Source organism: Aethalodelphis obliquidens, unplaced genomic scaffold (assembly GCF_003676395.1).
Source record: "Aethalodelphis obliquidens isolate GAN/ISIS:26980383/991018 unplaced genomic scaffold, ASM367639v1 scaffold3, whole genome shotgun sequence".
Lineage (NCBI taxonomy): Eukaryota > Metazoa > Chordata > Mammalia > Artiodactyla > Delphinidae > Aethalodelphis > Aethalodelphis obliquidens.
Window position 1 is genome coordinate 18225351 of NW_020837947.1, and position 23759 is coordinate 18249109.

The window sequence follows — 23759 nt, forward strand, 5'->3', positions numbered from 1 at the left end:
GCAATCCCATTTACAATTGCATTAAAAAGATAAAATACCTAAGAATAACTTTAACCAAAGAGGTAAAAGACCTGTATATTGAAAACTACAAAACATTTATGAAAGAAATTGAAGAAGACACAAATAAATGGAAGGATTCCATGCTCATGGATTAGAAGAATTAATATTGTTGAAATGTCCATACTAGCCAAGGAAATCGACAGATTCAGTGCAATTCCTATCAAAATTCCAATGGTGTTTTTCACAGAATTAGAACAAACAATCCTAAAAATTTTATGGAACCACAGAAGATCCTGAATAGCCAAGGCAATCTTGAGAAAGATGAACAAAACTGGTGGCATCACACTCCCTGTTTTCAAACTATATTATAAAGCTATAGTAACTATAAACAGTATTGTACTGGCATAAAAACAGATACATAGATCAGTGGAACAGAATAGAGAGACCAGAAATAAATCCATGCATATATGGTCAATTATTTTATGACAAATTACAAGAATATACAGTGGGGAAAGGACAGTCTCTTCAATAAATGGTGTTGGGAAGAATGGACAGTCACATGCAATAGAATGAAACTGAACCAGTATTTTATACCATACAGAAAAATTTACTGAAAATGGATTAAAGACTTGAACGTAAGACCTGAAACCATAAAACTTCTAGAAGAAAACATAGGTTGTAAACTCTTAGACACAGGTCTTGGTGATGATTTTTTGAATCTAACACCAAAAGCAAAAACAACAAAAGCAAAAATAAACAAGTGGAAGTACATCAAACTAAAGAGCTTCTGCACAGTAAAGGAAACCATTAACAAAATGAAAAGGCAACTAATGAATGGGAGAAAATTATTGTGAATCATATATCTATTTAGGACTAATATCCCAAATATATTAAAAAACAAAACAAAACAAAAACCCTTACACAGTTCAATAGCAAAAAAATGCCAAACAATCTGATTAAAAAAAATGGGCAGAAGATCTGAATAGACATTTGTCCAAAGAAGACATACAGATGGCCAATGGGTACATAAAAGGATTCTCAACATCACTAATCATCAGAGAAATACAAATCAAAACCACCATGGGATATCACCTCACACCTGTTAGAATGGCTGTTATCAAAAAGACAAGAAATGACAAGTGTTGGAGAGGTTGTAGAGAAGAAGAAACCCTTGTGCATTATTGGTGGGAATGCATACTAGTGCAGCCACTATGGAAAACATTAGTGAGAATCCTCAAAAAATTAAAAATATATAGAACTCCAATAAGATCCGCGAATTCCACTTTTCGGTATTTACCTAAAGAAAATGAAAACACTAACTCAAAAAGATATATGTACCCCCATGTTCATTGCTTCCAAGACATGGAAGCTACCTGAGTGTTCATCAATAAATGAGTGGATAAAGAAGATATGGGATATATATATATATATATATATATATATTCACAATGGAATATTATTCAACCATTAAAAAGTAAATCTTGCCATTTGCGGCAACATGGATGGATCTAGAGTGTATTATATTATGCTAAGTGAAATAAGTCAGACGAAGGCAAATACTGTATGATCTCTCTTATGTGTAGAATCTAAAACAGTAAACAAACAGAAAAACGTAAAGACACCACAGGTCATAGATACAGAGGACAGACTGGTGGTTGCCAAAAGTGAAGGGTGGGAAGTGAGACAAATGGGTGAATTTTTTTTTTCAGTTTAAATAAATTGAATAAAAAATTTAAATAATAAAAAAAGAATCCCTAGTGTCAATAAATAAACAGGGTGAGGGTTGAGGTGGGTGTTCTGAAATGACACAGTATAACCAATCCAGCTATTCTGGTGATTCCAAAGAGAGACTAGCCACGTGGCCTATATCAGAGACGGTCAGGAGCCCTGCTGCTCAGGCTGAAGGTGACTGCCATCCAGGACCTCAGAGTTAGCCTTGCAGTGAATGGTTCAGGAAACATAAGGTGCTAGACTTCCAGAGATCTGTAAGGGAGTCCATTCTGTCCCTGTGATGCTATTAGCTTCTCTCTCTCTTTCTAGTTGTCAGTGACATGAATCTCAGCTCCATTCTACATGGATTATTTCTGATCTAATTCTAACAGCCCTAAGATTTCAAGAGATAGATATAAAAACCAGATGGATATTACAAGAAAATCGGATTGTTCTGCAGTGAGTGAGATATGGAAAGGCCTTTTCCCAACCAAGCAGTAGACAGAATTGTCATAGTAAGTTGTGTTTGAAATAAAATGGTTCATAGATCTGAGGTGACACTGCATTTGGTAAAGTATGAAATTGGTTCCTCTGTTGGGCAGAATGAGGATCAAAAAAGAAAAAACACAAATAGTTTACTCTTTATTATGTTATGATCTGCCTCAGTTCACAAATATCTACCTATACCTGTATCTAGAGCGATAAGATTCTATAAAAGGCTACATATTTACTATGTTTTCATGCTTGGTCCAGAGCAAATCTGGTTTGAACCTGCAGATAAATTATCCCCAGCTCTAGAATGCTATAGGGTTGACTTTAAATAGGCACCTGCTAGATTTCCAACATGACAGATGAAAGTGTCCTGCATCCATTAGTCAATTATATCTCCTCTTTTACACTTCAGTCCATACATTAATGCACCCTTGACACTTTTTCAGTTCACTCTTCCATCTTCCTTAATCATTTTGGCACGCAACTCACTTGCTTCTTCTGCCACGTCTGCCAATATCCTTGGCATCCCAGTCAAGTTCATGACCATTTTGGCACCCTACACATAACACTTTTTATTGAGGTTTTTACACATATATTTTTATGCCTCTGAACACTGTAACTTTAACCAACTTTACATTTCCCAAACGGAGACCATAATGTTGCACTGCAAAAATGTGGGTGTAACCAATATTTGCTATGCCCCAGTGTGTGTGGGGACAGCTTTTATCTGAGATTCACCCTTCTCACCATCCCTGTCATCTTTAATCTTCCGTAGAGTCTAGCATCTATCAAGCTATGATGGTAGAAGAGGGCTTTTAAAATGTAATCAGTCTGAAAAGTAGATGCACTTCTATCTTAGGAAAAATTCATGAGAAAACTGGCAGGAAGCTCATCTTAGTGCAAAATATCTGCTTATTCCTTTGTCTCTGTTCTATAGGCCAGATCACTTCAAGGGACCCGCCGCCTTTGCCAGTCTCCCAGCTTTCAAAGGCCTCTGTCCAGCAGTGGATCAAACACCTAGTAACTCACCCAGGGGCAGAGGTAAGTGGAGACAGCCGTGATTGCTATTTACTCATTTGTTTTTGAAAGGCTGTAAAGGGGCTGCGGGAAAGGGTATGCAGGTCGAAGATTGGGGGTGTTCTCTATCCAAAAATGGGGCTCACGAATGCCCTATGACCATGGACGGAGCTAGAGGGCAGGTTGGAATAGGTGAGAGAAGTTATTTCCAAATCACTATCATCTTGTGGACTTTGAATGTATTATTAAATATTATTAAAGATCCTCTAGGATTCCACGTTAACATTTAGGCAGCTAACAGTTAAATCTTTAAGTCCCATAGCAAGTGGTGAGTGTTGGTGTTTTACTTAGGAATGGCACAATCTGAAGGTCTAGGTGAAGTACAGCTTTGGACTGGAGAAGGAAAAGGAGTTATTTCCAGAAGAAGGTGCTAAAGCAGGGCTCTGGGCCAGTTTGTTGAAAGCCAGTTTACTAAAATTAACTTCATGAATGACCAATTTCCTGACTCATGAGGGTTTTGTTTATAAGTTTTAGTATAGTTCCTGCCGCTACCTCTGCCTCTCCTCGCTCCTGCCTCTGAACTTGACCCTGCCTCTCTAACAAAGGAGCCTGGGCAAACCTCTGAGACGGGGCAAGGGAAAGCACAGGACGATGATGAAACTAAAACTTTTTAAACATTCCCCCAAATTTTGCAAATTGGGCATTTGGCAAATTGTTTTGGGCAAATTGTTTTTCAGTGTAAATCAGTGGTTCAGTAAATTAGCTTGCTTCCCCAAAGCAGAGCTATTTCTTAATTGTCCCTCTCTTTCCTAGCACGGGCTCCTGTCTCTTTCACACTCAGTTAAAATAAGGAGGGATGAGATCTATGAAGACATGCACACCCAGCTATGCACACCACAAGATGACACGAGTATACCTGGGTGTACAAACCAGTTATAAAATCTGAGTCTCAAGGTGCAGAAAGACTTCTCAAAGGTCATCGCTTTCCCCACTGCTACAATCTTGCCTATTGTGAGGCAGCTTAGAAGCAAAAATCACCAGAATTCTTGTGTTTAGTCTTTCTGACCACAGTGGGTTTTTAGTTATTAAAGTTGAATAATCAAATTTAAGAATTATCCCAACCTGTATCCCCAGGCACAATCCCTCTCTGATTTTCTTGGCTGTGAATCTTTCCCACTAAGTGTCCTGAGGCTCTATAAAAGCATTCAAGGTCATTGTTCCCTCAAGTCTCAGATGTCTTAAATGCCAGTGTCTCCCACTGCATGTTCCTTGTTTCTTTGGCTGCTACACATTCTTTTATTGCTTCCATCAGAATCTAAGCCTGTTGGAAAGGTCCTTAAAGGAAATCTGAGAAGTTCAAAAGAAAGTGGCAGAGGAATACAAATTAGAAAAACAATGATATACTACCTGTAACCTGTAAAACTGGCAAAGCATACAAAAAGGAGCGACACCCGTGTTGGCTCATAATGGTGAAAATACAAATTGGCACCACGTTTCCAGAAGGGCATTTGCAAACACACTAACTGAGTATCTTAAAATATCCACTGACCTTCAATTTCTCTTCTAGGATTTTTCCTAAGGAAATACAAATGTATATAAAGATTATTATCCCAGTGATATGTACTATTATAAAAAATGGAAATAGCTTTAATGTTGATCCCTATGGGATTAACTGAATATATTGTGCTATATTTATATATGATAAAGAATATTATGCACATATTAAAATGATCACAATATATTAAATGAGGAAAACAATAGATTTTTAACAGTTACGTTTAATGTCATAATGCTTTGTAGGATGGCATATACAACGTTAGGAAAAAAAGGTCATTAGTTCACATATTAAATTAAATGACAGCATTTATCTCTAGGTTAAGTGATTATGGGTGAATTTTATTCCCTTTTTTTCTAGATCTATATTTTCCAAATTTTCTACAATTAACATGTTTTCAACAAAGTAAGCTTAGTTTTGACCTCTTACGTATTTTTCTTTTAAAAGTAATTTCATGGTTTTCCTTTATGACATAATTAAGAAAGGAAAGAGGTCAAAAAGTTAGTTCTAGTTCCCGACCAGAAGGAACTACACAATACCTTTCTCTCCCTTTTAACCAGTACCTTTCTTTATAATACGGTATCAGAAAAGATAGTGGACACATCGGAGGGAAGTTAAAAACAAAATACACGCATACAAACACACACACAAACACACACACACCTTAAATGGTAAGATAGCAGCAAGATGCAGCCGATTTCAAAAGAGGGAAATCAAACGCTATTCAGTTTCCTGTTCCTTCTCGAAACTCAAGCTCCCTGATCAGTACATTTGGGAAGGGATATATTTCCTTCCTCCCTCTCGCCCTTTTAAAAACAAGCTGTATTTAACGCAGCAGCAAGGCATGAAGTAAGGCGCTGGTCGGACCCCTGGCTGCAGGATGAGGGGATAGAAAACGCAGAGCAGGAAATTGCTGCACAGTGCACGGTGAGGGCACATAGGAGCTGCTCAGGGAAAGGTGCCTATTATAACTATTATCGTTTGGTCTAAAAAAAAAAAAAGAAAAGAAAAGAAAAATCAGGACAGCCCTCTTTGGAAAACAAACAGGAGCACTGAGCTAGCGTCACCGGTTCACAGGCAGCTGACATCTGTACGCAGCAGCCAGTCAACAAGAAGAGCTACTGAGCCGTTTCCAGGGTTTCACGGGAAGGAGGAAGAGTCCTGAGAGCCCATCTCCCCTCTGGGGAAATGGGAGGCTTGGGCCCCAAATGCGCCTCTCTCTCTGGACTGTCAGCACCGGCAGGCGGGGTGGTCACCCGGCCTGACCGTGCGCTCTCGGCGTTGCGTAATCATCCCGGGGCTGCCTCCTGCCCGCGCTTTGTCGGAGGCGCCACCTGATGGACAGACAGGAAAACGGCTCTCTCGCTGACATCTCCTTGCCCCAGGCTTTCGCCACCTTTAGTATTTTCTCACTGTGCACGAGAAGGGAATTTTCTGCAGAGAAAGAGAAGCAATGAACCTTCACCCCGCAGCACAAAGCATCCACTGGAGCATTTGTCAGTAGACAGCTTCCGTGGGAGGAAGGGGTCATTCTCAGTAGTTTCCCCATGTGGCTCGGGTTCTTGCCTTAAGCCTGTACACTGAGGGATGGACGGGCCAGGCCTCCCTCTGACAGAGCAGAGAATGGGTCAGGCAGGATTTCTTAGTGTCTGGGGGAACCTGAGGGGGCGAGATTACAGCCTTCTCTTGCCTTTTTTTTTTTTTTAACATCTTTATTAGAGTATAATTGCTTTACAGTGGTGTGTTAGTTTCTGCTTTATAACAAAGTGAATCAGCTATACATATACACATGTTCCCATATCTCTTCCCTCTTGCGTCTCCCTCTCTCCCACCCTCCCTATTCCACCCCTCTAGGTCGTCACAAAGCACCGAGCTGATCTCCCTGTGCTATGCGGCTGCTTCCCACTAGCTATCTATTTTACGTTTGGTAGTGTATGTATGTCCATGCCACTCTCTCACTTCGTCCCAGCTTACACTTCCCCTCCCTGTGTCCTCAAGTCCATTCTCTATGTCTGCGTCTTTATTCCTGTCCTGCCCCTAGGTTCTTCAGAACCATTTTTTTCCGTTAGATTCCATATATATGTGTTAGCATACGGTATTTGTTTTTCTCTTTCTGACTTACTTCACTCTGTATGACAGTCTCTAGGTCCATCCACCTCACTACAAATAACTCAGTTTCATTCCTTTTTATAGCTGAGTAATATTCCATTGTATATATGTGCCACATCTTCTTTATCCATTCCTCTGTTGATGGACACTTAGGTTGCTTCCATGTCCTGGCTATTGTAAATACAGCTGCAGTGAACATTGTGGTACATGACTCTTTTTATTTTTTTTTGTAACATCTTTATTGGAGTATAATTGCTTTACAATGGTGTGTTAGTTTCTGCCCTATAAAAAAATTAATCAGTTATACATATACATATGTTCCCATATCTCTTCCCTCTTGCGTCTCCCTCCCACCCTCCCTATCCCACCCCTCTAGGTGGTCACAAAGCACCGAGCTGATCTCCCTGTGCTATGCGGCTGCTTCCCACTAGCTATCTACCTTACGTTTGGTAGTGTGTATATGTCCATGCCACTCTCTCACTTTGTCCCAGCTTACCCTTCCCCCTCCCCATATCCTCAAGTCCATTCTCTAGTAGGTCTGTGTCTTTATTCCCGTCTTGCCCCTAGGTTCTTCATGACCTTTTTTTTTTCTTAGATTCCATATATATGTGTTAGCATCCAGTATTTGTTTTTCTGTTTCTGACTTACTTCACTCTGTATGACAGACTCTAGGTCCATCCACCTCACTAGAAATAACTCAATTTCATTTCTTTTTATGGCTGAGTAATATTCCATTGTATATATGTGCCACATCTTCTTTATCCATTCATCTGTTGATGCACACTTAGGTTGCTTCCATGTCCTGGCTATTGTAAATAGAGCAGCAATGAACATCTTGGTACATGACTCTTTTTGAATTATGGTTTTCTCAGGGTATATGCCCAGTAGTGGGATCGCTGGGTCATATGGTAGTTCTATTTTTAGTTTTTTAAGGCACCTCCATACTGTTCTCCATAGTGGCTGTGTCAATTTACATTCCCACCAACAGTGCAAGAGTGTTCCCTTTTCTCCACACCCTCTCCAGCATTTATTGTTTCTAGATTTTTTGATGATGGCCATTCTGACCGGTGTGAGATGATATCTCATTGTAGTTTTGATTTGCATTTCTCTAATGGTTAGTGATGTTGAGCATCTTTTCATGTGTTTGTTGGCAGTCTGTATATCTTCTTTGGAGAAATGTCTATTGAGGTCTTCTGCCCATTTTTGGATTGGGTTGTTTGTTTTTTGATATTGAGCTGCATGAATTGCTTGTATGTTTTAGAGATTAATCCTTTGTCAGTTGCTTCATTTGCACGTATTTTCTCCCATTCTGAGGGTTGTCATTTGGTCTTGTTTATGGTTTCCTTTGCTGTGCAAAAGCTTTTAAGTTTCATTAGGTCCCATTTCTTCTCTTGCCTTTAACTCCGCTTCATATCTTTCTTTCCCTTTTCTCCAGTCGCGACAAACTGCTTGTCACTTCTGTCGATCGCAGTGATCTCCCTAGAAGTGTAAGCTGTTGCCCTCACCTGGCCATAAGAATATCAGAGGTATTCAGTCTTGCCTCTAAATCGTCTTTTAGTTTTATGACCCCAGAACTTGGGTGGGCCTAGCAGTACAAAATTTCCCATACCACCGTGCACTTTCACTAGAGGAAGGTGGCATCGCTATTGTTCAGCTGAGAAAAAGTTAATGATACTGTCATCTTCCCTTTGCTCAGCTTGCGATGGATGTGACACATCTCTCGCTCGAGCTGTGGCTAAAGTGTGGCTGGGTTGAGCAGAGATCGCGGGACCGACAGTGTTCCTTCAGGGAAGGACGTGGGTCCCCAGAGTACCATCTGGATCTTTTACGGAATCCTTGCCATTTAATTTTGGTCCACGTTATTTATGCTCTTGTTTTCTCACGGTTCTCAGTCCTGGCTGTACTTTAGAATCACCCAGGGAGCTTTTAAAAATCACTGATGCTCAGACCCTGGAATACTTGAATCAGAATCTCTGGGGAGTGGAGCCAGGGCATCTGTAGTTTTAAGATCCTCAACTGACTACAAGGACCAGCTAAGGCTTGGAGCCACTGCCCCAGCCTTAACTTCCCAGCTTGTAGGACATGACCTTATACAAAATAGGAACTCAGAAGCGTTTGATGAATGAATGAGTGAATGGATGAATGAATGACGTCTGAGAAGGGCCGACTTTATGACCAATATGCTAAAATGCTGTGATTAATGAATTATATTGATAGTAGACCGTACAATAAAGGCAGTCCCAAAACCAGGTGTGGAAGGCTGCAAAGACGGGCTTAAAGAGATGGGTCAGGTAGCTAACGCTGAAGGGAAAAAGCCCAAAAGTGTTTACGGTTGGTCCTGGTCTGGTAAAATCCTCCCTTTTCCCTTGGAGGGTAAGGGCAGTAGGACAGGACCAGGACACAGTGGGAGACAGGGGAAGAATTTGATGTCTCATAACTGATTAACAAAAGATGAGGATGCTGCTGCCTGCATTTCAGGGAGTCAGTCGGCCAGAAGCCCTTGCTGAGCCCACAGAGCACATGGAACTTGGGGTGCTCGGGGTGGTGGAAACACAGGACCAAGGGGTGTTTGGGGGGCAGTACACAAACCCATCAAAGAGATGGGATTCTTGCAGGGGCAAGAATACACATTCGGGGAGGCTAGGCAAGTCCAGTCTCCCACCTGAACTAGACAGTGGCCTTCTTGAGACCAGGAGCAGTATCTTTCTCAGACCTGTTCTGGAAAGTTTCTAATTTCCCATATATGTGGGAGTGGACTTGGCTTCTCAAGTGAGTGCAAGCAATCGGGGAACCGACAGAAAAGTGAAGGATGGAATTAAAATTCAGTGGGATTGTAAATGGCTGAAATTCAGGCAGTGAAGGGTGGGGCAGTTGCATGGCTGAGAAGAGCCAATTTTTTAAGAAGGAAAATCGGTCTCTGGTAGGATGAGCTTGGCCCTCCGGAACTGTATCTCCGGGCTGGCAGCTGACCAATTTTCCTACACAACCAAGACTATTTCCTTTCTCATTTTCAGCTTCTCCATAGTCAAACTAGAATTAATAACATAGAGTTTCTCTTAATGGTTGGGGCAAAGCAATGTGTCTTTATGAGTCAGTTCAGAATGATCTGCTTCATAACTCTAAGGAATCGGTTCTCTCCCAGCTAACATTCCAAATACAACTGATTTATTTAATGCAACGGAGTTTTTAGGTGAATGTGGAAACTTTTAGGTAAAAGTGGAAGGAAAAAGTTCTTCTATCCTGGGGTGTGGCGGTGGGGGGGCTTTGGTGAGGTCTTGGACACTAACAAACATTCCCTGGTTTGGCATTCAAGAGCCTTGTCCAGTCTAATCATGACATAGTTCCAGTCCACGGTATAATACAAACTCTGAACATTCGGACAACTTAAAGCATCTTCCTTCCACGAGTTTGGGCCTCACCCAGGCCTGGGAGACCAGAGGGGCGGGTGAGAGCCTGGGAGCCCTCTCACTTGCTAGTTGCTGTCATTTAAAGTCCACTGAGATTGGAGATAGATCAATGGGGCTAGGGGTGAAGGGTTAGAAGCTGGTACAGTTGTCATCTAGTCTGGTGACCTCTGGCCACCACTAGATGTTTGAAGCTCTCTTGGGGGATGTTTGTTTGGGAGTCTTTGGAGATCCTCCCTCTGGAGACCTTGACCGGAACTCCCTAGAAATGGGAAATGCCTGTCACCTGTCATCTGGCAGTCAGCTGTGCCTTCCGGCTCTGTCCCTGGAGTCGCAGTTGAGTACTTTGCCCTGCTTCAGGGAGGGGAAGCTAGCTCTGATTGAGGCTTGAGCCCCTCGTTCTGCTCCCTGGGGCTTATGCACACTGCCTCTGGCTTTAGTCTTTTCAAGCATAGCTCAGATTTTTTTTTTTTTAAGAACAAACTCTTATTTTTAATAGTACATTCAAGTAGCTTTAATAGATTTTTTTTCAGTTTTTATTACAGTAACTATAATCCTGAGTGGCTGGTACAATAGGGGAAGGTTAGCCAAAGTCACACCTGAAGTATAAGAAAGCAATTGGAATAGAAACTAAGTATCATAACACCTAGACATCATCTGTGAGCATGAGAAAGTTTTCTGTTCTAAAGTAGACACCAGACTTTGGCAACTATAGAATGTCATATATCTGCAAAATTATAGTGCCTTAGTTTTGTTATAACAGTTGTGAAAGTCCGAGGTCCCTTTTGTATCTCAGAATTTAGATTTTATATTCCAGGACACACGTGTCAAGCTCTCCTAAAAGTCTCCATAAAACTCTTTTCACTTGGGCTTAAAACACAGGGGCGTTCATCCCTTTTCCCATGTTGGGAGGACTTAGGGAACATAACAACAAGCTCCAAATATTTTCTCTGGACCTTTCCATTGTAATCTCTTATAAAAGTTGCAAGTGAGGTCTAGCACCTCACTTTAGAGTATAGGGATGCTTGGGGCCTCTTGCAGTTTAAAAATATATCTATAAACTCTTGTATACTCCTCCCTTTGAGAAGTGGAACCTAATTCCCTTACCCTTGGGAGTGGGCTGGACTTATTGACTTGTTTCTAGAAAATAGAATAAAAAGAAGTGATGATGTGAGAATTCCAAGATAAGGTCATAAGTAGGCATTGTGGCTTCCTGCTTGCCTTCTTTTTCTTCCTTGGATCACTTGCTCGGGGAAACCCGCTTCTATATTGTGAGGACACTCACACAACCCTCCAGAGAGGTCCACGTGGCAAGGATCTAAGCTACCTGACAACAGCCACCTGAGCGAGCCGCCCTGAACATGGCTCCTCCATCCCGAGTCAAGCCTTCACGTGCTGCAGCCCAAACCAACATCTTGACTGCAACCTCGTGAGACAGCCTGAGCTGGAATCACCCAGCTAAACTGCTCCCAAATTTCTGACCCACAGAAATTGTGAGTCGTACTTATGATCTTGTTGCACTATCACGGCCCCTTAAGTAGGAAGTTCGCCTTTTGAGAATTACCAGGGGGAGCTGCTTGTGCATGGACGAAACCGTCAGTACCCCACCCACATCCCCGTAAGACCTCCTGTTCCCATCAGTGTCAATACTACTGCTTTTTTTCTGCACCTGAGGGCTTCCTCTGGTCCCAGGAGCCTGCTTACCTGAATGGGGTACCCAAGAACGACTGAGGAGTTATCGCCTCCAGCAGAGCTCTCCTCTAATGACGGAAAGGGTTGATGGGATGACCTCAGCTGCTTGTGCTCGTGGGTGGGACAACTTGAAGACGTGCTCTACTCAGTATCTCAGGGTCCCCAGCGGGATGGAGCCCCCACATCCACAGGAGTAACCTGCCCACTGATGCCCTACATTGGCTTCCTTCCCTGTTAGGTCTCACTTTCTCACTCCACTGCCAGTGTTTCCTTCCATCATTTTCCGGGAAGCATTAATTGTTTGTACTCAAATTCTGCCTCAGGATCTGCTTCTGAGGACACTCAACCTAGATTTCTTTCCTTCCACCCCCTTTCTCCCCACCCGCTGTATTCTCTTCCCTTGGGGAAGATGGACCTAGCTGGTTGGTGAGTTTGAGAGAAGGAGTGGAGTGTGGGTACCTCAGTCAAGGCTGGGCTTTCTCATCAGAGGTAAGTGTGTCAAGGTCAGTGTGTGTCCTGTCTTCAAGATGCCCACAGACTCTGCAGCCAATTCTCTGATTACCAGGACACACTCTTCCATGGCAGGGGGGTATCTGAGACTTGGGTTTGGCAAGCTCAGTGGGGATTCGATGTTTTAGGTAATTTGATTGCAGATATAGATCAATCTATGATTCCAATTCAGTCCTCTCTTCAATAAACTGCTCTCATGATTCTTGTCTCTTTTCCCAAATTACTTCAGTATTCAAGAAGGGCAAAGAAGAATGTTTTTTATTTGTGCCCTAAAACTTCAACTACTTGCAAAATATACGGGGTAAAATGTGTAATTTATGAACATTTTCCAAATAAGCTGCAAAATTAGCTGTAGAACATTATACCAATTAGCAGTTTTTTGTTTATAAAAAGAAAACTCAACAATCTTTAGTAAGCTACCGTTGTTAACTGTCCATCTCAGGTAATCAAACCCTACAAAAGTCTGAAAGGGGAAAACAACATGGCAGGAAAGCGAGTTTGAATCTAACGCTGTCAGGAGAGCTCTGGTGTAGGTTCTGGGATGGTGTTGGAATTTTAGCTTCACAAAATGAAGTATCTATTCGCTTAGCGTGAATTTATTTCTGGCACAGTGGGAAGTTCTTAGTCATAAGCTTCTGGGTATTTTCTAGTCAAGATGGTGTTTAACATTTACTTTTTAGCTGCATTAAGCTAAATTCCACTGCACCCCCCAGACACCCCCCACTATCCCTCCCAGGAAAAAATAATTAGAAAATGACAGATAAAGGTTTTGTTTTTTTTTTAATAAGAAGGTTGTGGCCCACTCAAATTTTAAATTCTTTTTGGGAAAATAAAAGAACAGAAACACACAGTAGAAACTAGAGCTGAATCTATGCATGTATCAGCTTCCAGGAACAGAAATAGGCATTTGACTTCTGTAGAGTGATGGAGACCAAACACACTCCACAGACAGGAAAGAACCAGAGCCAGGGTCAGGGTGTACAGTTGGGAGCTAAGGTAGTGTTCTCCCTCCAATGGAAGGAGACTGAGAAATGAGCCAGTTCACTGTCAAGGGCTGTGACTTGTCCAAGATGCATGATGGGAAGAAAAATATAGTAACACAACCAGTACCTGAGCCAAGCCACCTATGAGCAAAAATGGATGCCAAAAGTCAGTGATCTTTAAAATGATACAGGAATTTAACTGTCTACTCAGAGTTCCCTTTGTGGTCAGACTCTTCCAGAGGTGATAAATGGACTGAGAAAGTTTACAACTGTGGTCTCTTACTGAAATAGTTATTGAAGGCTATATAATATTTATTACTACAAGAAAAAGTCAGCCCAGGGGAAATAATTCTAGACAATGCAGCAAGTATAGAAAAACTGTTTAAGTATGTCAGGAAAAGTTGAGCTGTGTGTATTCATGAGTTTTTTTAGTTTGTTAAAATGTTGATGTGTGACAGATAATCTTCAATTATATATCCCCTGGGTTTCTTTAGGAAAAGGAAGTCAGTTGATTAAAATGATAATTAATATGGGTGAGTGAGACTATATCAGGAACAATAGTGACAGAAATACAAGTGTGTTTGTGCTTCTGTTTTAAGGAAAAGAGAGCAATTTTGTCCTATAGTTGTGCCATTTTTTTCCATAATATGAAAGACCGTAGTGAAGAAAAAAACTTGGAAAGTGCATTTTACTTGGTCTGTAATACTTAAGTCTGCAAAAAGCCATAAAATATTTTAAAATTTTTGAGAACAAAATTTTGGATGAACTAAATCTAAATGTATGTGTATTGGCATACATACAGCATCCGAGTGAAAAAATCATTTTGTGGAATATTTAATAAAGATGCCATATAAATTCAGTTTTAAAACCATGCTGAACATAGGATAACACTCATGTAACCATCACTTATGTCAAAAATATATTAATACTATCATCTCACAATCTCTTCTCTTGTCCCCTGACAAACTCTCCCCTTCCTAAAGGTAACCACTGTTCTAACACTGTAGTTTAGTTTTGTTTTCAAACTTTATATTAATGAAATCACTTAATATTCATTCTGTTATATCTTCATTGTTTTGTTCAACATTACATTTGTGGTATATTGATTTGGGTTTAACTATCTCTTAATTTGGAGGAAAATTCTATCTATCATCTATCTATCTATCTGTCTATCTATCTACCTATCTATGAATCTTTTATCATCTGTTCATTTTGGAGTCGCATTGTATCATATTCTGTTAGTCATGATACGTTGAGCTTATGTTAGTAATATAACAGTAATAAAACACACCCATAAAGTCTCAGTGATTAACACAAAGTGTTTATTTCTTGCTCATGCAAAATGCACTGCAGGTCAGGTGAATCTCTATAACTATCTTCTTCCACACACGACTCATAGACCCAAGCTGCTTGGGTCTTACGGCTCTGATATTTCAATACATGGCTTCCACACTTGCTACCAAAAGGGAAGCAAAGGATGTGAAATCACAGAGTGCCAGTTTTCTATTCCAGCATGGAAGTGACATACATCACATCGACTCACATCCATTTGTCACAGTGAGTCATAAAGCGCTTCTTACCGGCCTGAAGGCTGGGAAGTACCGTTTTCCTGGTTGCCTAGACAAGAGAGAAGAATCAGATATTGTTGGGCACTAATGAAGTCTATCACACATACCTTAATAAAACAATTTTTAGATAGAGCTAACATAAATTACATATTGTAACCATGGTAGAAAAATTTTGGCTACTGTTTGTGATAAACTAATGGTGTATGAAACCTATTTAAGCAAGATAAGGAATTCAGCTGCCATAAAGGGAAAAAAATGACAAATTTAACTACAAAATATGTTGAAATTATTGTGTATTAAGGAATACAATAGACAAAGTCAAATCTAAACAAACTGAAATGTAAGTAACAAAATGTTAATGTCCCTAATGTATAAGTAAGCTCCAATAAATGGATAACAACAACAAAAACAAAACAATAAAATGGAGAAAAGACACTTGCAGAATATTTATAGAAGTGGTAATCAAATTGATAATGATGCTTATACTGACTACGAATTAGTGAAAAATTTTACCCATCAGAACTACAGAATTTGTTAAAATTGATAATTTCCAGTACCAGTAAAGTTATAGAGAAATAGATATTAGGTTCACATACTGTTGGCGGGAATGTAAATTACCTTAAACCTTGTGGAAAGTAATTTGATGTGACGTGTTAAAATTTTATATATGTCTGTCTTACAATTCAGCAATTCCATGTCAGGGAATCTACATTAGAAGAATACTTATACAGATCCTGAAAGAACTAAGTTTAAGAATGCTCATTTCAACACTGTCTGTAATAGTATGAAATAAGTGCTAACTGAAATATTCATTAATGGGGACTAGTTAAACAATTCAGAATTTAGTCATATACAATTCTGTAAGCTGCCAAAACTATAGATTTACTTCACAAAATGATTGTTCAATTACTGACTTTTCACCATAATGCTTTTTGAAAATTATTACCACTTTTTGGGTGACTATTTTTTTTTATAACAATGCTTTCACCTAAAAACCTACAAAAGAAACATAATCTAAAGAATATTTTGACTTTATCATTTTAGACAAGGACACGCTTAAAATTTAGTCAACACAATAATTTCTGTGCAGAGGAGATACATACGCAGGACACATTTGAATTGTTGTCAGATTTGTCTAATCCCAGGACATCTTCCTTTCTGTAGGCACACAGAGCAAGAGGGTTAAAAGAGTAGCAACTTCTATGACTTTGGCTTTTATGCACATGCATTCCTATTTCCAAATGTTTTGACCTACTCTTGTGTTTAGCCTTTACTTTCAAGTCTACTTTGAATTATAAGTTAACCACGAGTGCCCAAATGGCTCAAAAATTGACAAAGTAGGGCTTCCCTGGTGGCGCAGTGGTTGAGAGTCTACCTGCCGATGCAAGGGACACGGGTTCGGGAAGATCCCACATGCCGCGGAGCAGGGGACATGGGTTCGGGAAGATCCCACATGCCGCGGAGCAGGGGACATGGGTTCGGGAAGATCCCACATGCCGCGGAGCAGGGGACACGGGTTCGGGAAGATCCCACATGCCGCGGAGCAGCTGGGCCCGTGAGCCATGGCCGCTGAGCCTGCGCATCCGGGGCCTGTGCTCCGCAACGGGAGAGGCCACAACAGTGAGAGGCCCGCGTACCGCAAAAAAAAAAAAAATTGACAAAGTAAATGTTATAGAAAGAAAAGTGAGAAAAACTTTAATCATGGAGCAAAGGATAGGTGTGATAAAAGAGGACGGAAGAGGAAGAGGGAAATAAAGATTCTGCAGTCCTTTAAGGTAGTTTACTTAACATACGATATGGAATGCCTGGCTGAAAGTTGATTACGTAACCTCTCTGTGTCTTCCTTAGACTGCCTTCCTTGCACCTCTCTTCTGCCTCACTGTTCACTATATGTTCCTTCTCACAGTAAACTTTCATGACATTATTATGTTTTCTTCATTTATGAAAAGCTGATTTTGTGTCCTCTCAAACTTTTTTATTGCTAATATAAACTTGGTTTTATTGTCAATGTTTTTCTCTGTGAAAATAGTTTTGATATCTTAGGTTAGGTTGAAAGGAATCATAATTTTTCTCATTAAAATTAGTATACATATTTCTTTTGAATTTTTAAAAAACTCTTATTGAAATATAGTTGATTTATGGCATTGTGTTTAATTTCTGCTGTACAGCAAAGTGACAGTTATACGCATATATATATTATATTCTTTTCATATTCTTTTCCATTATGGTTTATCACAGGATATTGAATATAGTTCCCTGTGCTATACAGTAGGACCTTGTTGTTTATCCATACTATATATAATAGTTTGCATCTGCTAATCCCAGCCTCCCATTCCTTTCCTCCCCACCCCCTTCCCCCTTGGTAACCACAAGTCTGTTCTCTATATCTGTAAGTCTGTTTTTGTTTTCGTAGATATGTTCATTTGTGTCGTAGATTCCACATGTAAGTGATATCATATGGTATTTGTCTTTCTCTTTCTGACTTACTTCACTTAGTATGATAATCTCTAGTTCCATCCATCTTGCTGCAAGTGGTGTCATTTCATTAAATGGCTGAGTAATGTTCCATTATATATATATGTACCACATCTCTTTATCCATTCATCTGTCACTGGACATGGTTGTTTCCATGTCTTGGCTGTTGTGAATAGTGCTGCTATGAACATAGGAGTGCATGTATCTTTTTGACTTAGAGTTTTGTCTGGGTATTAGCCCAGGAATGGGATTGCTAGATCATATGGTAACTCTATTTTTCTTTGCAATTTAATGACTTTACACTTAGTGGCACAGTTTCGGTTATGGATAAAAGTTGTTAACAAGGAATGAATGTATTAAAGACGTTTATGCATAATGATGTGCGAGGTTTTCTATGATTGGTGAGTGAAAAAAAGTTGCTGAATACTTTATAAGTTATGACCTCCTTTTGGCAAAAATGATCAGGAATGACACTATGAATCATGATTATGTCTGGGCTTATGTCGCATACTAGTTACTAGTTTTAAGATCCTGAGACACGATGCAAAAGATCGCATCCCTGCTTTATAATTTACTGTAAAACTTTCGGTAACATAATCTCCTCCTTAGCCTTACTGTTTTTTTTAAACCTGAATATCCAGGATGATAATTATTCTACTTCACAGGGAGGTTATAATTAAATAAAGAAATTAATTGTCAGACATAGTAGATAGACTACACATTGCAGCTGTATATATGTATACAGGTATACATATATCTATATTGTTCAAATTTATTTAAAAATGAACATGTATTAACTTTTTTAAAAAAAATTAAAATCTATAAGGTGTGCTAAACTTTTGGAATTGATTTTCCTATACCACATATGACTGTTCTTTCCTGAAAATTTTGAATAAATGTATAAATTTGAATAAATTTGAATGCTTATAGGAACCAACTATGGATTCCTGGGTCTAGTACTGGTTGCATTTCCACCCTGCTGCTACTGCCTGATAGAGATGCTTCTCCAGTTTTGGACTCCTGAGTAAAGCATGTTTTTTCATTTTGAGTACAATAATTTAAAAATATTTTTTTTCATCTTTACCTATTTCACCTATACATTTGGAGCACTATAATTTTAAATAACAAATGGAATAGATATTGTTTTCACATAAGGTATAAATACTCACTATTTATCAATTCTTGCTTCTATCTTGTTGCTTTCTGTTTTCATTTTTGAGGGAGAAGAGACTTGGTAATGAGAACACTTTAATGTAGAAACCCTGAGTCCATGGTTTCTACCTACCTGCCATTGGGGACACTGAAGATTGGTGCTGGGGGAAGCTGGGAAGCTCCTGGAAATGTGATAGCAAACTTTGAGGGTTAAGGGAAAGCAAAATAATACTAGACTTCAAGTATCTACCCAGTGACAACATCCTTTGGTAGAGTGTGGTCTATGTATGAAGTACTCGAAGAGCAAAGAAGTCTTCTTTCCCTTAAAATATAATCAAATATTGTCCCCGAGCAATTGTGAGGAGGAGAATGGATGGAAGGTGAAAATTAAAAGGGGAAGACTATTGAGAGAGCTGAGGGAAGGACTTTGAATCACTGCAGATTTATAAAGATGTAGCTTTTTCCCCCTGTTTCATTCATTAGAAAATTTACATAAGGAAGTCTAATTTTGTGGGGAATTGAAGTAAATCAGTTTGCAACATCAAACTTTCTTCCCCTTAGCCTTCCTTAGTTTTAGGTCGTCACAGATTAGCAGTTATTCTGGGTGCTGTATTATTCAGCCTTGTATCTGAGGCTTGGGAATCATTTCACACTTCAACAGAGCTTTAAATGTGGCATCAAGTTATCTCATAATTGACTTGTCTCCACTGTGTGTTTTAACACATGAAATTCCAGCCAAATTAAAGTACAACAGATGGGAAAAGTCACTTGGAAAGGAACACTAGTGAAGCAATTTCACTTCCTCTTGGAAAGCTAGGATTAATATACTGATTTCAAATAACTGAGGATTCATTTCAAATCCTTGGAGTTTGGAACATAGGTATTGGACTGAAAATAGCCTGTAAGCAAATCTCCCCATTTCAGCTGGTTCCTTATCATGATCATCTTGTATCATCATCACCACCCCAGGTATCAAGCTCCTGCTTGGGCATTGCACTGCTCACTGCTCGTGAGAGCGGCACACACTACTGGTGTCAGCCTGGTGCCTGTCTACCCACCCTGTTCATGCACAGAAATAAAGCAAGAAGATCAGAGCTAGTCAGGACCACTCTAAACAAGCCGCACACCCCAAAGCCCTCAAGGATGTAGTCTTCTGCTGTAATGTAATGTCCCATTTAGGATATTGACCCTCACACAATCCACCGACCTTATTCAGATTTCTATAGTTTTACTTGTACTCAACTCTCCATGTGTGTATTTAGTTCTATACAATTTTATCTTCTGTGTAGATCTGTGTTTCCACTACCACAGCCAGGATGCTAGGCACTTTCAACACCATAAGGGTACCTGGTGTTGCCATTTTAAAATGAAACCAAGCTCCCCTCTCCAAATCCTGTCAACCATGAATTTGTCCTCCATTTCTAAAATGTTGTCTTTCCTACGGTGTTATATAAATGGAATCATACAGTATGTAACTTTTGGGGATTGTCTTTTTTCACTTAATATCATTCCTTGGAAATTTATCCAAGTTGTTGTGTGTTATTTGTTCCTTTTTATTCCTGAATAGTATAACCAAGGTGTATGTCTAGCAGCATTTATTTGTTTAATCACTCACCTGTTGAAGTACATTTGGTCTGACTCCAATTTTTGGCTATTGTGAATAAAGCTACTGTGAACATTCATGTAAGTTTTTGGGTGAATACAAGTTTTCATTTCCTAGGATAAGTGCCCAAGGGTTCAAGTGCTGGATTATATGACAGTTGTATGCTTAGCATTTTCGAGGAACGGCCAAATTGTTTGCCAAAGTGGCTGTACCATTTTATATTACCACCAGCAATACGTGAGTGATCTAGTTTCTTCTTATCCTCACCAGCATTTGGTGTCGTCAATATTTTTTATTTTAACCATTCTGAAACTATGAAGTGATATCTTATTGTGGTTTTAATTTGCATCTCCCTGATCGTTAATGATGTTGAACAACTTTTGTTGTGTTTATTTGCCATCTCTTTGTCCTCTTCGGTGATGTCTCTTCATGTCATTTGCCCATTTTCTAATTTCTACTGTTGAGTTTTGAGACTTATTTACATACTTTAAATACTAGTTCTTTGTCAGATATGTGGTTTGCAGATATTTTCTCCCAGTGTATAGTTTGACCTTTCATCTCTTCATATGATGCTTGGAGGAGAAAGTCTTTCATTTTGATTAGGCCCAATTTACCAGTTTTTCCCTTTTATGCATTGTGATTTTGATGTCAGATATGAGAATTCTTTGCCAAAGATCCCAAGGAGTTTATTTTATGTTTTTTCTAAAAGTTTTATAGTTTTATGTTTCCAATTTAAATCTGTTATCCATTTTGAGTTAAAATTTGTTTGAGGCAAGAGTTTTAGGCTGAGGTTCATTTATCTTTTTCTTTTCTTTTTTTCTTGTCTTTCTCCTCCTCTTCTTCTCCTCCTCCTTTTTGTTGCCTACGGATGTGCAGTTGCTCTGGCACCGTTTGTTGTAAGGCTATCTTTCTTCCATTGAAAGCGTTTTGCATCTTGGTCAAAAATTAGTTAAGCAGGGCTTCCCTGCTGGCGCAGTGGTTGAGAGTCCGCCTGCCTTTGCAGGGGACACGGGTTCGTGGGTTTGTGCCCCGGCCCGGGAAGATCCCACATGCCGCGGAGCAGCTGGGCCCGTGAGCCATGACCGCTGAGCCTGCGTGTCCGGAGCCTGTGCTCCGCAATGGGAGACGCCACAGCAGTGAGAGGCCCGCGTACCGCAAAAAAAAAAAAAGAAAAAAATTAGTTAAGCATACTTGTGTGGGTCTATTTCTGGGTTCTCTATTCCATTCCATTGATCTACTGTCTATCATGCTACCAATATTACATTGTTTTGATTATAATAGCTAGATAGTTAACCTTAATATTGGGTAGAGTAATTCCTCCTTTGTCAATATAGTTTCAGCTACCCTAGGGATTATGCCCTAGAGAATCTTGGGCCCCTGGGAGCAAAGATGCTTCCTCAACCAGGTACCAGCTAGCTGGGTTCCTCCTGTCAGATCCCTTGGCCTGCCTCAGTATCTCAGTGAAAAAGGGGAGTTACAGGCCTGGCAAGGAGTATAATGCTTTCTCTAGCTGCTTGTTTGTGGTGGGGCTCCCATTTGATCATTCTCGCCTGTGGTGTCAGCTTACCTGATGTTGTCAGAAGGATTCCCATTCTAACTGGGAGAAAATGAACCTACCTTGATTGCCTTCTTTTGCTAGTTTGGTGATCAGAGAACAAGAGGTCTGGGTAATCTTCCTTGTTGTGTGGGGAGAAGGAGGATAGCCTTGCTTCTGTACTCTCCCTCCACCCCTTGGCGTCCAAAACCAGTTCACCTTCTTACGACACTCCAGTTATCTCCTTGGTTGTCTCTGGCATCCTTTCCAGATTTTAGAGGTCTGCTTAGTGGGGTAGAGCAAGGGCAAGACTGTAAGCCAGGTTCTATCAAACAGATATTTTTTAAAAAACCCAACAAGATAAGCAACTGCTTATTTAAATAAAAAAGATACTGGTATATCAAGAGCACCACTTGAACCTTTATGCAGAATGAAATGTAAATTTCAGAGCCTGGAGAACTTGAGCCATATCCCCAATGAACCAGTGTTCTTGTCCTTTATTAAAATGCTTAAACTTGTTTTCTTTTCTTTTTTTCCTTTGACAAAAATAGAGTCTGGGCTAAATTCCAATTTGAATAAGTATACTGATCTTCCAAATTCCCTTGGCAGTGTAAATCACATGCAGTTTTCTTCATGTGCTGTCCTTAGCTAGTTGAACAAGACGGCTGTGCACACTGAGATAGATGCCGAGTTCTACTGAGAGCTGCCTAGAGATGAAACACCCTCCAATTAATTATCCCACCAGATTTGCAATAACGCCAAAGCCCACCAAGCTGTGTATTTGAATCAGCACTCTGTTTTTCTCTCTAATTGAAACCCTCTTATTTTTCTTCTCATTGTTTTTGAATCTGTTTAATGCTTTTATGAAAATAAAGAGATCTGTTTGATGAAAAAAAAAAATCATGTTGACATTTTCAAGTGCAACATTTGGATGAATGTATTAGCTCCTGCCAATGAATCTGTACACACCCCAGTTCTTTACCCTCCCATGTGATAGTTCTACTGCAGAAAGAGTCTCCACTTCTACTTCTCAGCTGAACATCTTACAGTTAAATCTCTTTGCCCTTACTTCCTTCTTTAATAACAGCTGGCCCAGAGCTCTGACACCATACAGTATTTTGTATTTAGATGCCATTCCTTTTTTTCAAAATACAGAATCTTAAAAATATAGGGTTAGAAAGAGTTAAATATTCAAAAGATGTCCAACTCAGTCTTTTTAAGGAGGACAAATTTAAACTAAACAACTTACACTAGATTTAAGAACCTCCAGAGAAGTAAATTTCATGATAACTATTGCAGATACATTCTAATGTTGAATAACTCTGTTTTGAAATAAATGTCTCCAAGTTGACTAGGTATTAAGCTGTTCTTCAAAGAAAAAAATAATTTGCACTAAAAGAAAATATTTAAGTATTTTACTATCCCTTATGCTAAATGAAAACTGAAATAAGTTTTTAGAGCAGTAGTTGTTAGAATTTTATGGGTTATAGACTTCTTTAATAATATGATGAAAGCTATAGATTTCATCAAAAGACAACATATATAATTGCAGGAGGCTCAGGGATCACCTAAAACCCCCCAGGTTAAGAATGCTTGCTCTGGAATGAGGTCATTGTTTTTTAAAAACTTCTAAAGGGTCTCTTCTAAATTTCAGAATCCAACTATTTCAGGGAGTAGAAGCAAAAGTGAGCTTTGAGTGTATGAGTTATGGTTCTTTTGGTTATATAACAGAAACAAACTCTGGTTATCTTAAGAAAAAATGTCATTGGAGAGATATTTGAATAACTCACAGATTTGAAGAAAAACCCAGACCAGAAAAGACAGAAAGTGAGGTAGCAGATACTAATATAATGGACAGTCCCTTTGAGATGCTCATGACCCAGCTTTAGCTCTTTTGTTGCTGCTAAAACACACACACACACACACACACACACACACACACACACACACACACA

The 23759-nt window shown here is 39.6% G+C and overlaps 1 long non-coding RNA gene across 1 annotated transcript in view; it reads left to right on the forward strand.

The window, feature by feature from the left end:
• Positions 1-3143: 3143 nt before the first annotated feature.
• LOC113608080 (uncharacterized) overlaps positions 3144-23759 on the forward strand; it is a 134393-nt gene continuing 113777 nt past the window's right edge. The window contains exon 1 of the long non-coding RNA XR_003428208.1: positions 3144-3243. This is a non-coding gene — a long non-coding RNA (uncharacterized LOC113608080). The remainder of the gene's footprint in view (positions 3244-23759) is intronic.